The sequence below is a fragment of the Phyllobates terribilis genome, unplaced genomic scaffold, assembly GCF_046119375.1.
Source record: "Phyllobates terribilis strain yellow unplaced genomic scaffold, ASM4611937v1 Scaffold_2__4_contigs__length_985480577, whole genome shotgun sequence".
Taxonomy (NCBI): Eukaryota; Metazoa; Chordata; class Amphibia; order Anura; family Dendrobatidae; genus Phyllobates; species Phyllobates terribilis.
Window position 1 is genome coordinate 778,161,059 of NW_027362762.1, and position 18,391 is coordinate 778,179,449.

The 18,391-nt window shown below is 41.7% G+C and overlaps 1 pseudogene; it reads left to right on the forward strand.

The window, feature by feature from the left end:
- The window catches only part of LOC141252976 (arylsulfatase H-like), a 215,921-nt pseudogene that overhangs the window by 68,385 nt on the left and 129,145 nt on the right, over nucleotides 1-18,391 (forward strand).

Consider the following 18,391-nt stretch of genomic DNA (forward strand, 5'->3'; position numbering starts at 1 on the left):
GCTTCATTTAGACCACTATTTGAACTAAAGTGCTTTTTTTGTCCTATTTGTGGGAGTCAGTTCCTGAAGATGTTTCACTTCCTCTGGTAATAATCTGGGAGTCTCAGGAATATTCCTGGAAATCTTTTTGATGTGAGAGATGTTCTGTATATACCATATTTTTCAGACTATAAGATGCATTTTTTTCCTCCAAAATTTTGGAGGAAAGTGGGGGGTGCGTCTTATAGTCCGAATACTATATACTTGGCTGTGCATGGTGGTGGGTGTGGGGGAGCAGCAGCGGGGGATGAGCAGGGCACAGGAGGCTGCAGCTGCCCACTGCAGCCTACGCTGTGCCCGCTACTTAAGAAAATGAATATTCCCTGCTCCCCACGCCCATGGGAGTGGAGAGCAATGAATATTCATTTTCTTAATAGCCGGCACACTGTAGCAGCAGCGCTGCTCCTGCTGGCGCTCTGCAGTCTGTGTGCCCACTATTAAAACTCATGAATATTCCTTACAACCCACTCCCATGGGTTGTAGTGAATATCTATGGTCTTTAATAGCAGGCACACTGACCGCAGAGCGGCAGCAGGAGCCGCGCTACGGTACAGTGTGCGCACTATTGAACAGACTGAATGGTTACTGCTCACCATGCACAGGCTTGGGGAGCAGTGACTATTCCAGCACAGCGTCTCACACTGTGTGAGGGAGCATGGCAGGGACGCCATGCGCGCCCTGCCATGCGTGGCTCGCACAATGAGAGTGTTGGCAGCAGAGCGGGACAGCGCTGGAGGAGAGAGGAGGTATGATTGTTTATTTTTTTTGTGGGCAGCATTATGGGGGCTCAGAGGGTGCCATGCATACCAGGATGGGGGCTCAAGGGGTGCCATGCATACCAGGATGGGGGCTCAGAGGGTGCCATGCATAACCAGGATGGGGGCTCAGAGGCTGCCATGCATACCAGGATGGGGGCTCAAGGAGTGCCATGCATACCAGGATGGCGGCTCAAGGGGTGCCATGCATACCAGGATGGCGGCTCAAGGGGTGCCATGCATACCAGGATGGGGGCTCATGGGGTGCCATGCATACCAGGTTGGGGGATCAAGGGGTGCCATGCATACCAGGATGGGGGATCAAGGGGTGCCATGCATACCAGGATAGGGGATCAAGGGGTGCCATGAATACTAAGATGGGCTTCAGGGGGTGCCATGAATACCAGGATGGGGCATCAAGGGTTGCCATGAATACTAAGATGGGGATCAGGGGGTGCCATGAATACTAGGATGGGGGATCAAGGGGTGCCATGAATACCAGGATGGGGGATTAAGGGGTGCCATGCATACCAGGATGGGGGATCAAGGGGTGCCATGAATACTAGAATGGGGATAAGGGGGTGCTATGCATACCAGGAAGGGGGATCAAGGGGTGCCATGCATACCAGAAAGAGGGATGAAGGAGTGCCATGCATACCAGGATGGGGGATCAAGGGGTGTCATGCATACCAGGATGGGGGATAAAGGGGTACCATGTATACCAGGATGGGGATGGGGGCCACGTATACCAGGATGGAGCAGCCATATATACCAGGATGGAGGATATTAACAGAATTGGGGGACATTGCCCCAATACGAGTGTCAGCAGCAGACCCCCTCCCCCATAACAGGGCATCATGATCACATTTTTTGCTTCAATTTTTTTTCCCTATTTTCTTCCTCTAAAACCTAGGTGCATCTTATGATCTGGTGCGTCTTACAGTCCAAAAAGTGCGGTAAATGTATATATTCAATATCGTCATCAGAAGTTTCAGACCAGCGATTATACTGTTCTTTTTACTTATATTTCCTGTATTTACTATAAAGCAAATGTCAGGAAGTGTTGGCGATGCGTTCAGCTCAATGCTTTCAGATACATCTGCAAATGATGGCGATATTAAGCGGTTATCTTGAGGAGGCTTCACTTCTTCAAGGATCTCTGGTTCAACAATGTTTTCATTTATCAAATCTTCTGATGATGAACTATCTATTATAGTTTCTTCTGATATTACATCGCAATTCTACTTTATAGTTTCTTATGCTACTACAGCACAATTCTCCATTGTAAATTCTTCAGGCTCAACATTGCAATTGTCCATTGTAGATTCTTCAGCCTCAACATTGTAGTTCTCCACTGCAGGTGGTTCTTCTACTTCAACAATGCAATTATCCACTGGAGGTTGCTCTGCTAAAACAATGCAATTCCCCACTGCAGGTTCTTCTACTTCAACAATGTAATTCTCCACTGCAGGTTCTTCTGCTTCAACAAAGCAATTCTTCATTGCAGGTTATTCTGCTTCAACAATGCAATTTTTAACTGCAGGTTCTTCTGCTTCAGAAATGCAATTTGCCACTGCAGGATCTTCAGCAATGCAATTTTCCACTGCAGGTTCTTTAGCAATGCAATTTTCTGTTAGAACCCTCCTGTTAGTTTTTGCTATCTTGTGTTTTGCGGTCACGTGACCAGCTGCCTATATATTCCAGCTCCGCCCTTCTGGCTTTGCTGGACTTCAGTGTTTTCTAGACTGTCTTACTAGCCAGGTGCTTCTGTGCCTATTCTGTCAGTTTGCTTGGTCCTTAGGGATCTCTAGTACTTTTTGTCTGTTTGTCTTTTGCTCTGCAACAATTTCTGTTAGGAGGTGTTCCTTTTTTGTTCCAGTCCTTAGTTCTTTTAGGGACCCCTCCTTTTATTCTATAGGTCTCCGTTCAGACTAGCCGAGGATGAAGGTGGGTCTGTTTGCAAGGAACAGGCAGCCCGCTGCATCGTAGGGATTCAGCTTAGTCTTTCCTTAGTTTATGTTGCAGATCATAACATTTTCCACTGCAGGTTCTTCAGCAATTAGCTGCAATTCTTGTTTTCCATACAGGTGCCGGAGGGATGGCAGCGGGACTGATACTCTGATATGGGAAAAGGTTTGGCCTTGCTGCGATGGGCTCTAAAAAGATTGTCTGGAAAGATGCTTAACCCTAGCAGCCCTTGTACCCTATGCCTCACCTCTAGACAGGCTTAACCGCCAGCTGTCAACTCCCCCTGGTCACCATAGTGACCAGACTATAGAGGATGTTGATCAGACATCCTCCAATACAGTCCATTGCCGACACTTATACCACCACCTGCTGGTCTCCAGTGGTATTACAAAGCAACAATTTGCATTTAATTTAACAGAATGACACAAGGTAATACATCAAAACATAAATGATTCCACAGACTCCTATGAATGCAAAAATGTTTGTAATGGTCCCTTTTGGGTCATTGCATACAGCAGAACTGCTCCTTTCTAATGGGAACTTGTTGTTACGGTGGCCCTCCTCTGTGTCTTCAAATTAGTATTGGGGTATTTCCCAAGTTTAGGCAGCCCTTACAGTCACTACATGGGCATTACCACTATAGGAGACCCACTCCTTTATAATGGGAAAAAATTTTTTACTGAGGTCTTCCTCTGTCTCTTCAAAGGGGTATTGGGATGCGTCCAAATTTTTGGCGGCCCTTGCAGTCACTGCATACGCAATAACAGTATAGGAGACCCACTCTTTAATAATGAGAACAACCCAACATAGCCAGCTGATGGCCCTCTAACAATAGTGAGGGCCAACTGCTGGCCCTTTAAGAATAGTAAGGGCTGCCTGATGGCCCTATAAAAATAGACTTTATTACTTTCAGAGTCCCTCCTTCATGAATGAAACAGGATGCGTCTGAACATGTCTCACACACCACATGTGAAGATAAGGTAGTAAAATGTTAAAATGACATTTACTGTTATTTTTCACTGTTGAAAGCAATGCAAAAGTGCAAAAACGCATCAGAAACGCTACTTGTAAACATAGCCCAAGGTGTGGAGGAGCATTTTTTTGGGAGGGTCATTTATTTTGCCTTATATGCAAGCCATTACCCTGGAAAGAATGTTCCTTAACGCTTTTCCCAGGAAAATCCATTTTGGTTTTGTTTTTGTGTGTTTTATTGTGAGCAGTTACCTGGGAGTCAGAGATGCTTCCAGGGGTCTTCCCCATGTTGTTCCCATGTCATTTCAGCACTATTCCCATCGATTTTGGCTATTTTTAAGCCCCCTGCAGACCTCCAGGAGGGCTGCCGACAAAATGCTCAACTTACATTGGGCTCGATGGTCGGGTCGAGCACTCGAGCATTCCAATTTGCTCGACTCGAGCAATGAGTACCCGAGCATTTTAGTGCTCGCTCATCACTAATAAACATGTGTTTTCAACATTAGGTATCCTGCTTCAATCATAACATTATTCAAGGAGTCATATTGCTGAGACCCCCCATGTGAGAGTATCAGTCAACATGTATTCAAGTAAAACATGTACAAAATGTACAGTACAGACCAAAAGTTTGGACACACCTTCTCATTTAAAGATTTTTCTGTATTTTCCTGACTATGAAAATTGTACATTCACACTGAAGGCATCAAAACTATGAATTAACACATATGGAATTATATACTTAACAAAAAAGTGTGAAACAACTGAAAATATGTCTTATATTCTAGGTTCTTCAAAGTAACCACCTTTTGCTTTGATGACTGCTTTGCACACTCTTGGCATTCTCTTGATGAGCTTCAAGAGGTAGTCACCAGAAATGGTCTTCCAACAATCTTGAAGGAGTTCCCAGAGATGCTTAGCACTTGTTTGCCCTTTTCCTTCACTCTGCGGTCCAGCTCACCCCAAACCATCTCGATTGGGTTCAGGTCTGGAGACTGTGGAGGCCAGGTCATCTGGCGTAGCACCCCATCACTCACCCTCTTGGTCAAATAGCCCTTACACAGCCTGGAGGTATGTTTGGGGTCATTGTCCTGTTGAAAAATAAATGATGGTCCAACTAAACGCAAACCAGATGGAATAGCATGCCGCTGCAAGATGCTGTGGTTGCCATGCTGGTTCAGTATGCCTTCAATTTTGAATAAATCCCCAACAGTGTTACTAGCAAAGCACCCCCACTCCATCACACCTCCTCCTCCATGCTTCACGGTGGGAACCAGGCATGTAGAGTCCATCCTTTCACCTTTAATGCGTCACACAATGACACAGTGGTTGGAACCAAATTTGGACTCATCAGACCAAAGCACAGATTTCCACTGGTCTAATGTCCACTCCTTGTGTTCTTTAGCCCAAACAAGTCTCTTCTACTTGTTGCCTGTCCTTTGCAGTGGTTTCCTAGCAGCTATTTTACCATCAAGGCCTGCTGCACAAAGTCTCCTCTTAACAGTTGTTGTAGAGATTTGTCTGCTGCTAGGCATTGACCTGGTCTCTAATCTGAGCTGCTGTTAACCTGCAAACTCTGAGGCTGGTGACTCGGATAAACTTATCCTCAGAAGCAGAGGTGACTCTTGGTCTTCCTTTCCTGGGGTGGTCCTAATGTGAGCCAGTTTCTTTGTAGCGCTTGATGGTTTTTGCAACTGCACTTGGGGACACTTTTAAAGTTTTCCCAATTTTTCGCACTGACTGACCTTCATTTCCTAAAGTAATGATGGCCACTCGTTTTTCTTTACTTAACTGCTTTTTTCTTGCCATAATACAAATTCTAACAGTCTATTCAGTAGGACTATCAGCTGTGTATCCACCAGACTTCTGCACAACACAACTGATGGTCCCAACCCCATTTATAAGGCAAGAAATCACACTTATTAAACCTGACAGGTCACACCTGTGAAGTGCAAACCATTTCCAGTGACTACCTCTTGAAGCTCATCAAGAGAATGGCAAGAGTGTGCAAAGCAGTCATCAAAGCAAAAGGTGGCTACTTTGAAGAACCTAGAATATAAGACATATTTTCAGTTGTTTCACACTTTTTTGTTAAGTATATAATTCCACATGTGTTAATTCATAGTTTTGATGCCTTCAGTGTGAATGTACAATTTTCATAGTCATGAAAATACAGAAAAATCTTTAAATGAGAAGGTGTGTCCAAACTTTTGGTCTGTACTGTACATTAATCATGAATCCATTTCAATCCAAACTGACGATGTTAGCTCAGTATATTTACATAGTAATTACCTTGCCCACCTGCTTCACCCCCAGATCTCGTGCCCCTACGCACGTTTTGGTACACAAGGCACCTTTTTCAAGGGGAGTGTACAGCCCGTTGGCTTGGCTCTTTTTCATGTTTGTGTTCAATAATGTGTATGTTCATTATTTATTTTGATTATTTTTGATAAACCCGTTTTGGCTTTTCATGACTCGTATTGGTGCTTTGTAGATTGAATACATTGCACTCTAGCAACAAAGTAGAGCTTGCAAAGTTGATAGATTATGCACAGTGCATGATCTAGCAAGTTTGCCTGTCAGTGCAGCGCTGACAGCATGTAAATCAATCAGCTTGCAAAAAGTGAAAGTCCCATAATGGGACAAAGTGAAAAATAAAAAAGTGTAAAAATATATAAAAAAAATAATGAAAAAAATAAAAATATATTGCACCCGTAAATACATATTTTTATGAAAAAAAAAAGTACACATATTTGGTATCGTCACGTCCGGAATGACCCGACCTATAAAATTGTTCCACTAGTTAACCCCTTTAGTCAACACCGTAAAAAAAACAACGAGGCTTTCTCATCATACCGCCAAACAAAAAGTGGAATAAAGTGTGATAAAAAAGATGAATGTAAATAAAAATGATACCGCTTAAAATGTCACCTTTTCCCACAAAAAAACAAGCTTCCATATAGCTCCATCAGCGGAAAAATAAAAAAGTTATAGCTCTCAGAATAAAGCGTTGCAAAAATAATAATTTTTTCTACAAAATAGTTTTTATTGTGTAAAAGCGCCAAAACATAAAAAAGATATAAATGTGGAATCCCTGTAATTGTAGTGACCCAAAGAATAAAGCTGCCTTATCCTAAATTGCTGAATTTTGTTCATTCGCTTGCCTCCCAAAAATCAGAATAGAAAGCGATCAAAAAATGTCATGTGCCCGAAAATGGTACCAATAAAATCGTCATCTAGTCCCGCAAACACAAGCCCTCACATGACTCTGTTGGCCGAAATATGGAAAAATTATAGCTCTCAAAATATGGCGATGCAATAAAAAGTGTCTTTTAGTGTGTGACAGCTGCCAAACATAAAAACCCAATATAAATCTGGTATCGCTGAAGAATAAAGTCATCTAATCACTTATACCGCATGAGGAATGGCGTAAAAAATAAATAAAACCAATTCTTCACCTGCTGTTGAGTTGTTTATTCTGCCTCCCAAAGACCGCAATAACCCTCTGCTCACATTTATCCTGCGCTCTACGCTGAGCACTTATACAGGGGATTTCGAGTACATCTCTGAAATACATCATTCAGATGGGACCCTGATGGAAGACTCTCTATAATGAGGCATATGGAGACACTGTGGACGTCATCTGGCCTGTGATCCCGAGGTGCCCGTCTTTTTAGGCGTGCATGAAAGTCGGCCACAATTTTGTGCACCTCTGAAAAAAAAGGATACCGCTGAACAGAGGCCAGACAAAGTCCAGAGTAACTCTGCTGCCTTATTATATTGGATGGATCCATCGCGGGTTTCATCTGAATCATGTCACTCAGAGATTTCGATGGAAACCCCTCAATATAAGTGCTCAGCGTAGAGCGCCGGATAAATGTGATCCCAAATGTTATGTAAAATGTTCCCATAAAACGTTTCAACTCAATCCACAAAAAAAGCAAGTCCCCACTCAGGTTCATCATCTGTTATCGGAAATATAGGGGACTTCCATGTTACTGGTAGCACAAATGCTCTGGAAAAGCTAAATGGCTCCTCGCCCCCCAAAAAGAAATTCAGCAAATTCTGCAGGCCCAATTCCAAATACCCCCTCTTTTCTGAGCCCCAGTGTGTCTAAAGCGCAGTCCACATGTTTGGCATTTCTGTAGCAATGTATGCATGTCTCCAGAAGCATGAGCTGGGAACAACATACTGGTCATTCCAAAGTATTGGTTACTACAACGTACTGGTCACTACATTGATAGTTTGCAATTTTCATTCAGCAACATTCACTGCTACTTTTTTTCTGGAAAACACCCATGGAGTCAAAATCGTCACTACACTTGCAGATAAACTCCCAAAGGGGTGTAATTTCCAAAATGGGGTCACTTGAGGGGGGTTCTGCTCTTCTAGCACTTAGGGGCTCTGTTTATGTAGTCTGCAAACTATTCTAGAAAAATCTGCGCTCCAGCAAGCAAATAGCGCTCCCTCCCAAGTCTCACTCAGTGGCTAAGCAGTATTATACAGTGACACATGGGGTATTTCTACATTCAGCAGAGAATGTGGGACAAATTCATACCATTTTTACCCATTTTCCAGTGTGAAAATGTAAAATCTGGGGCTAAAAATTTTTTTGTTAAAATTGTAATTATTTTTTTCTTCACTGCTCAATGGTCTAAAATTCTGTGACACATCTGTCATGTCAATATGATCACTGCACCCCTAGATGAATTCATTGAGAGGTGTAGTTGTAAAATGAGGTCTCTTATGGGGGGTTCTGCTGTTCTAGCACCTAATGGGCTCCCTAAGGGGCTCTGCCAATATGGTATGGCGCACTCAAACCAGTCCAGCAAAATCTGAATTCCAATATGGAGCTCCTTCTATTCTGATCTTTGCACTGTGCCTCAAAAGTAGTTTCCGACCACATATTGGGTATCGACATACTCAGAAGAAATTGCACAGCAAATTTTGGGGTCCATTTTCTCCTGCTATCCTCATGAAAATTTTTCATTTTCAAAGATCAACATTGTAAAATTCTGTGAAGCTCCTAAGAGTTCAAGGTGCTCACCACACATCTACATAAATTCTTTAAGGGGTCTAGTTTCCAAAATGGGGTCACTTCTGACTGTTTAGGAGCTCTCAAAACACAACATGACACCTGCAGACCATTCCATCAAAGTCTGCGTTCCAAAACGTCACTCCTTCCTTTCTGAGCCCGGCTGTGCGCCCAAACACTAGTTTTTCCCTACATATTAAGTATCTGCATACTCAGGAGAAACTGCACAACAAATTTTGGGGTCCACTTTCTCCTGTTACCCTTAGGAAAATGCAAAATTTGGGGCTAAAAAAACATTTTTGTGGGAAAAATGAGATTTTTTTATTTTCATGGCTCAGCATTATAAATTTCTGTGAAGCACCTGGGGGTTTCAAGGTGCTCACCACACATCTAGATAAGTTCCCTGAGGGGTCTAGTTTACAGAATAGTGTCACTTGTGGGGGGTTTCCACTGTTTAGACACATCAGGGGCTCGCCAAATGCAACATGATGTCTGCTATTTAATCCAGCAAATTTTACATTCAAAAAGTCAAATGGTGCTCCTTCCTTTCCAAGCCATGCCACGCGCCTAAACAGCAGTTTTCCCCTACATATGGGGTATCTACATACTCAGGAGAAATTGCACAACAAATTGTATGGTGCAATTTCTCTTGTCACCCTTGTGAAATTGAAAAATTTGGGTCTAAAAACATTTTTGAGGAAGAAATATGATTTTTTTTATTATTTTCATGGCTTTATTTTCAGGAGCCCTCCAAACATGACATTGTATCCGCTAATTTTTCCAGCAAATTTTACATTCAAAAGATCAAATGGCACTCCTTCCCATCCAAGCCCTGCCATGCTCCCAAACAGTGTTTTTTCCCCGTGGTGTGCTCAGGAGAAATTACACAACAAATTTTGGGGTCCATTTTCTACTGTTACCCTTGTGAAAGTAAAAACAAAAGGGGCTAAAGTAACATTTTTGTGAAAAAAAGTTAAATGTTTATTTTTGCTTTACATATTTCATTAATTCCTGTGAAGCATCTGAAGGATTAAGAAAACTTCATGAATGTGGTTTTGAGCACCTTGAGGGGTGCAGTTTTTAGAATGGTGTCACTTTTGGGTATTTTCTGTCATACAGACCCCTCAAGGTGACTTCAAATGTGACGTGGTCCCTAAAAAAATGGTTTTGTAAATTTTGTTGGGAGAATGAGAAATTGCTGGTCAACTTTTAACACTTAAAATTTCCTAACAAAAAAAAAAAATGGTTCAAAAATTGTGCTGATGTAAAGTAGACATGTGGGAGATGTTATTTATAAACTATTTTGTGTGACATAACTCTCTAATTTAAGGGCATAAAAATTAAAAGTTTGAAAATTGCAAAATATTCAACATTTTTGCCAAATTTCCATTTTTCTCACAAACACAAGTCATTTCGAAGAAATTTTACCACGAAGATGAAGTACAATGTGTCACGAAAAAAAATATCTCAGAATCAGTGAGATCCGTTGAAGTGTTCCAGAGTTATTACTTCATAAAGTGACAGTGGTCAGAATTGTAAAATTTGGCTTGGTCATGAAGGTGAAAACAGGCTTAGGGGCTTTTTTTTCTATAAATCAGTAATACACATGAAAATAAGTAACTTTTTAATATATCTTATCAGAGAAATCCACTGCTTTCTCCAATAGGACTGATCTTTCATTTTCAAAATCCTCAATTCTGGGTAAAATTTGTTTTCGGTGGAGACAGAGTGCTGTATTATTGTGATAGGAGATGGGAGTTGCTTCTGATAAGATTCTATATAGATGGGGGGATGGAGGCAGAGCTCTGCCTCTCCTATCACAATAATGTAGCAAACAATCTGTCTTTACCAAAATACAGATTTTCTCCAAGAATGGGAAGATTTTTGAAATGAAATGAATGTTCTGTCCAGTCAGATATATTACAAAGTTTCTTATTTTCATGTGTACCATTGATTTAATAAATAAAAATTAAAATGACAGTTATGCTTTAAGCACCCTGTATGATACCACAAGTCCCAAAGAATATACAGAGCTACAGTGCTTTCACTGCCCTATGACAGAAACTGAAAAAGAGGGGGCAAGTCCCATCATCAATTTAAATTGATAGCTATATGTTTTTTTACCAACCATATCACTAATCATTGGTTTCTATCATGTTTCAGGAACAAAAACAGGCCATTTCTTCTTTTTGTATCTTTCCTTCATATCCACACTCCTTTATATACCACCAAGGAGTTTAGAGGGAGAAGCCAACACGACTTATACGGAGACAACATAGAGGAAATGGACTGGATGGTTGGTAAGTTTTATGTATACATTTTGTAGCTTATTTTATTTTCAGGCTTATTAAAAGTATAAGTTCTGTGTAGCAACTAAAATAACATGATTATGGTGAACAGATGTCCTGCTAGATCACAATCCATTGTTTTTGTTTGTTTGTTTTTGCTTTGCTTTTTTGTTGTTTTTTTGTGAAAGAAAATGTTTTTCCTGTATATGTTTTTTTCCCACCATTTGACTCCCAAGGACATACAACTAGATTCTTTGCCAAATCCAATATTCCTTGTCGTGTTCTGTCTTTGATTATCTAAGTTACTGTTGTAAATTTGTAATTTAGTACAATACTTTTCTCTCATGTTTATCCCAAAGAGATGAAGAATTCAATTTGCCATGCATCGTTCTAGTCTAAAGTTTGGTCCTCCGTGGTAGCTGATCTTCATGTCTGCATCTGGAATCCTGAGTCAGTCATCCTAAGTGCCACCATCTCTTATTAGGCACTGCAATGTCCTCACATCAAGCACAACACTCATCATGACTTAATGTAAGGCCTAATGACTAGGTCATGATGTCATGACGGTGCAGGGCCTAGTTAGTGCAAGGGGCACCAAGGATGAAGGGCTGAGGATGCCGGGTGCACCTGTGAAGATCATCCTCCACAGAAGATGATATTAGGTGCCAAACAAAGGCGGAGCACATGGAATTTCTCATCGTATTTACAGCTTTATTGCTGGAATTCTGTTTTCTGTTCAAGAAGTATTGTAGTTACTTGAAAATTATGAATATTTAAAAAAAAATCACTAAATTATAACACATGGTTGGTCCTGTTTACTTAGTGATATATTATATGAAGTAAGGAGTACATAATAACATGTAGATGACTGATGACAAGTATGCTGCCCAAGTGTAGGAGGGATGAGAAGAGATTATATGAGCTGGAGAAGTGAGTAAAAGAAATTACATACAGTACAGACCAAAGGTTTGGACACACCTTCTCATTTAAAGATTTTTCTGCATTTTCCTGACTATGAAAATTATACATTCACACTGAAGGCATCAAAACTATGAATTAACACATGTGGAATTATATACTTAACAAAAAAGTGTGAAACAACTGAAAATATGTCTTATATTCTAGGTTCTTCAAAGTAGCCACCTTTTGCTTTGATGACTGCTTTGCACACTCTTGGCATTCTCTTGATGAGCTTCAAGAAGTAGTCACCGGAAATGGTTTTCACTTCATAGGTGTGCCCTGTCAGGTTTAATAAGTGTGATTTCTTGTCTTATAAATGGGGTTGGGACCATCAGTTCTGTTGTGCAGAAATCTGGTGGATACACAGCTGATAGTCCTACTGAATAGACTGTTAGAATTTGTATTATGGCAAGAAAAAAGCAGCTAAGTAAAGAAAAATGAGTGGCCATCATTACTTTAAGAAATGGAGGTCAGTCAGTCCGAAAAATTGGAAAAACTTTGAAAGTGTCCCCAAGTGCAGTTGCAAAAAACATCAAGCGCTACAAAGAAACTGGCTTACATGAGGACCACCCCAGGAAAGAAAGACCAAGAATCACCTCTGCTTCTGAGGATAAGTTTATTCCAGTCACCAGCCTCAGAAATCGCAGGTTAGCAGCAGCTCAGATTAGAGAGCAGGTCAATGCCACACAGAGTTCTAGCAACAGACACATCTCTACAACAACTGTTAAGAGGAGACTTTGTGCAGCAGGCCTTCATGGTAAAATAGCTGCTAGGAAACCACTGCTAAGGACAGGAAACAAGCAGAAGAGACTTGTCTGGGCTAAAGAACACAAGGAATGGACATTAGACCAGTGGAAATCTGTGCTTTAGTCTGATGAGTCCAAATTTGAGATCTTTGATTCCAACCACCGTGTCTTTGTGCGATGCAGAAAAGGTGAACGGATGGACTCTACATGCCTGGTTCCCACCGTGAAGCATGGAGGAGGAGGTGTGATGGTGTGGGGGTGCTTTGCTGGTGACACTGTTGAGGATTTATTCAAAATTGAAGGCATACTGAACCAGCATGGCTACCACAGCATCTTGCAGCGGCATGCTATTCCATCCGGTTTGCGTTTAGTTGGACCATCATTTATTTTTCAACAGGACAATGACCCCAAACACACCTCCAGGCTGTGTAAGGGCTATTTGACCAAGGAGGAGAGTGATGGGGTGCTAAGCCAGATGACCTGGCCTCCACAGTCACCAGACCTGAACCCAATCGAGATGGTTTGGGGTGAGCTGGACCGCAGAGTAAAGGCAAAAGGGCCAACAAGTGCTAAGCATCTCTGGGACCTCCTTCAAGATTGTTGGAAAACCATTTCCGGTGACTACCTCTTGAAGCTCATCAAGAGAATGCCAAGAGTGTGCAAAGCAGTCATCAAAGCAAAAGGTGGCTACTTTGAAGAACCTAGAATATAAGACATATTTTCAATTGTTTCACACTTTTTTGTTAAGTATATAAATCCACATGTGTTAATTCATAGTTTTGATGCCTTCAGTGTGAATGTACAATTTTCATAGTCATGAAAATACAGAAAAATCTTTAAATGAGGTGTGTCCAAACTTTTGGTCTGTACTGTATTTAAATGTATTAGTAAAGTACACAATATATTTGTCTTGCTATCTACTGATGTGTATATTTAATTGATTTTATGCATGACCAATTTAAGGGGAAAATAGGATTTAAGGATTATGGAGAGGCAAAAAGGCTGAAAAGTTCATGGTGCGAACAATGAAGAAGGTGGTCAAGGTCAATGGCCACTGGTGATAATGATCAGTTTTAAAATTAGGTAACATGATGGTATCGAAGTTCAAGAATTAAATTTTTCTACTTTAGATTTCTTTGTAAATTTGTAAATCTTGGAACTATTAAATTGCATGGAAATGAAATTTTTGCTTTAAAAAGATTGTATTCCCTTTAGTATTTTTATTAATTAGAACCAGAAAGTAACATGTACTCGTTTTTAATAATGTTTTTAATTCTGTTTCAATAATTTTTATTAAAGGGGTTTTTTTGTTTAACAAAATGGGGTAAGGCTATGTGCCCACAATGCAGAAATGCTCAGGATTTTTTCTCCCTGGCAGAAAAAATGCATGCGTATTGTACTTGCGTTTTTCCTGCCAGGGACATGCGGATGTGAAGAGTTCTTCACATGCATTTCTGCATGCGGGATGACAAGCTCTTTCCAAGCAATTTTAGCATCACTTGGAAAGTGCTTGTCAACTTGGTCACACTTTATAAATCCATGCAACCGGCATGGATTTATATAGTGTAACCCCAAAGAATGTCAAAAAAAAAAAAAAAAAATCTATACTTGCCTTCTGATGGCCCTCGGAGTCTTGCTTCACTCCGTCCTGGCTTGCCGGCAGCTCGAGGTACACTACACTGAAGGACTTGCCGTCACATGACTATGACGTCAGTGCAAGTCCTTGAGTCCACCGCGATCTGCCGGCAAGCAAAGACAAAGAGACCTGGGGCCTTCAGAAGGTAAATATAATATTTATTTTTTATTTCACTTTTTTTATTACATGTTCTATGGTACCCGGGTCCGGAGGGGAGTCTCCTGTCCTCTAGACCCGGGTACCATCCGCATATTGAAACGCATGGATTCCGCATGTACAGATGCTGTGATGCAGAATCCAAGCGTTCCAATGAATGTCAATGGCGGCGAAAACGCAGCGCTTCCGCAAAATAATTGGTAGCGCTGCGCTTTTTTCCACAATGATAACCCGCAGCGGAAATTTCCGCAGCATGTGCACAGCACATGCGGATTATCATTGGGGAACATGGCAGGCCTTCTACCAAGCGTTTTTTAAGCATTTCTGCAGCGTTTTTGCCGCTGCAGAAACGCTTAAAAAACGCATCGTGGGCACACAGCCTAAGAGAAAGCAACCATCCCAATCCTCATAAAAACAGCAATATATGGAATATAAATTTGCATATAAAGTTTGTTTACAAACAATGGAGTTTATAGGAAATAAATCATTACTTACCAAAAGTAAAGGAAAAAAATAAATATTAAAATAAGGATACTTTAGGACTCGGAAAAGAAAGGATAAACTAGGGAAGGGAAAAAACAAACTTGCAACCAAGGAGGAGGTGGGAATAAAGGAAGGAAAGAGGAGATGGAAAAATTAAGGAAAGATAAAAGAAGAATAAGGAAAACTAAAGGGGTAAAAAAGGAAAAGTGAATAGTCTTCTGCGATAGTATTTCACACAGAAAAAATAGAAGTATGAAACTTACTATTAGTAACAAGAATAATAGATCAGATTATGTATTCATTTGACTATATAGGCAAATTTTAGTGTAACTCTTGTTTAATTGTCTCCACATAGGAAGAGAAGTGTGAGTTCCACAATGACCATTTAGAATGATATTTTGGTATAGAATTATTTTTGAGAGCAAAAGCAAGTTCAAAAGTATTATGATTAGTGATGAATGAGCACTAAAATGCTCGGGTACTCGTTTGAGTCAAGCAAATTGGAATGCTCGAGAGCTCGGGCCGAGTAACGAGCCCAATGTAAGTCTATGGGAAACTTGAGCATTTTTCCGGCAGCTTTCCCCAGCGGTCTGCAGAGGGCTTAAAAATTGCCCAAATCAATGAGAACAGTGCTCAAATGACATGGGATCAGCATGGGGAAGACCCCTGGAAGCATTTCTGACTCCCAGGTCACTGCTATCAACAATGTTGTCAGAGGTATTACGCCACTTTTACAGACTCACAATAAAACATACAGAAACGAAACCAAAATGGATTTTCCTGGGAAAAATGTTAAGGAACATCCTTTCCGGGGTAATGACTTGTATATAAGGCAAAATAAATATCCAAAAACAAAAATACTCCTCCACACCTTGGGTTATGTTCACACGTAGCGTTTTTGATGCGTTTTTGCACTTTTGCATTGCTTTCAGCAAAGACAAATGCATTTACCAGGAAATGTCATTTTAACATTTTACAACCTTATCTGGCCATGTGGTGTGTGACACATCATCAGACACATGCATACAGTGCTGAAAAGACATGGGAACAGCATGGTGAAGACCTCTGGAAGCATTTCTGACTTCCAGGTCACTGCCTAAAAGTGTGCCCATCATAAGTGATCCTTGGCGCATGCGACTTGCAACAATCACCATCCACATCCTTGTCCCAGTGCAGCTTTTAGTTGTCCCTACTCCATTCCTTGGAATGCAAGTGCAAGTATGTTGCCAAAACAGGCTGCAATACTATACTGTCAAATTTTTAACAGCTGCTTGCACTTGAAATTTGGCCTTTTAGGTTCATGGAACCTGTCCACAACCTTATGGTGGCAGCGGCCGGGTGTCCATACTCGGTCCGCAGCCGCCACTATTTGTCCCGGTGTCTTCTCCACCTTCCACAAGCACGGGTTCCACAACATTACCCGTACCCTCCCCAGTGCACTTACTGGGAAGGACCGCCTAACCACAAACATGTGGACAAGTGAATGTGGCCAGGGACTGTATGGAGCCAGTCCACAGCTTGTCAGTGAGTTATATTTCACCACAGCCATATTTTTTAGCTCGGTGAAAGGACTGACTTTTTGGAAACCGTATCTACTCCAGCTGTCCTTTCTCCCAGAAAGTCCTCTAATGCAGCTTGGCGCATAAGCAATGTCATCAGCCCATCCAACATCAGCTCACACTTGTCGGTGGTGCTTCAACACACAAACATCACTTGAAATGTGGCCTTTTAGGCTCATGGAGGCAGAAGCTTTTCACAACCTCATGGCGGTGGCGGCCAGGTGTTCATACTCGGTCCCCAACCGCCACTATTTCTGCCGGTATCATCTCTGCCTTCCACAAGCAAGGGTACCTGAACATTACTGCTGGTACCTTTCTGTGGGAATCTGCTTGCCTCCTACCAGTCTGGAATACTTCCAGTAAACTATGGTACGACGCCATGGTATTAGCACTGCCCCCAGTACAAGTAGCGAAGCCATCCCCAATTTCCTTCTCAGGAATTCTATTTGGTAGACTGAGTGGCTGCCCAAATACATTAGTTTCTCACAAAGGAGCTGAAGATAGAGTGGCAAATGTGCAAGTTTCTCCAGCCTGTTAGATATCAGAAGGTGAACGGCAGCACATTGGCTCAGTGGTTAGCACTGAAGCCTTGCAGCGCTGGAATCCTGGGTTCAAATCCCAGCAAGGACAATATCTGCAAGGATTTTGTATGCTCTCCACGTGTTTGCGTGAGTTTCCACCTCAGTAAAAAAGGAGCCATAGAGTGTCTGGGAACCTTTTCTTAGTCAGGACTGCTTCTTTGGCAGGGTTGGACAGTCCCACCCGAGAATCCTTGGGAGGGCCCTGGCTTCTCCATCAGGAGAGTTTGTGATGGCGCAAACTTTGCAGCTCTTGAGCGGGGGAGAAAGGTAAACCCTCAGAATTAAATCCTCTGGTGGGCCCAATGTTTTTCAGTTTGAAACTGCTTCTCAGTGGGAGTTGTATTTCACCACAGCCATATTCTTTGGCTCAGTGAAAAGACTGGCATAGAGGGAAACCTTATCTACTCCGGCTGTCATTTCTCCATCACCAGGTTCCGCCCATTGTCACACACGACCATGCCTGGCTGTATGTTCAGCGGTGAGAGTCGATCAGGCTGCTATGTTACAGCTTTCAACAACTCTGCAGTGCTGGGTGGTTTGTCACCTAAGCATTAAGCATGTTATCTTCAGCACAGCCTGTTGCCACTTGGCCAAGGCAGTGCTGCAGTGTTTTCAGCTTGTGACTTATGTGGTCATTTCATAGATGGAGGCCTAACTGGAGGAGGAGGTGCAGGAGCTGAACAATGTGATTACATTGAGGTTACATTGGCGACTCTGGTTTTTATACTTAAAAAAGATCCTACTGTGTTGTTTTTTTTTTACGTTATTTTTTAAGACAAATGCATTTACTGGGAAAAGTCATTTTAACATCTTACAATCTTATCTAGCCATGTGGTGTGTGACACATCATCAGACACATCCTGTTTCATTTATGATGGAGGGACTCTGAAAGTCACAAAGCCTATTTTTATAGGGCCATCAGGCGGCCATTACTATTCTTAAAGGGCCCGCAGTTGACCTGTGCTATTGTTAGAGAGCCATCAGCCGGCTATGCTTTGTTGTTCTCATTATTAATGAGTGGGTCTCCTATACTGTTATTGCGTATGCAGTGACTGCAAGGGCTGCCAAAAATTTAGACGCAATCCAACACCCTTTTGAAGAGACATAGAGGAGGGTCTCAGTAAACTCATTTAAAGGAGCGGGTCTCCTATAGTGGTAATGCTGTACTGCAAGGGCTGACAACATTTGGGAAAAACCCCACTAACAATTTAAAGAC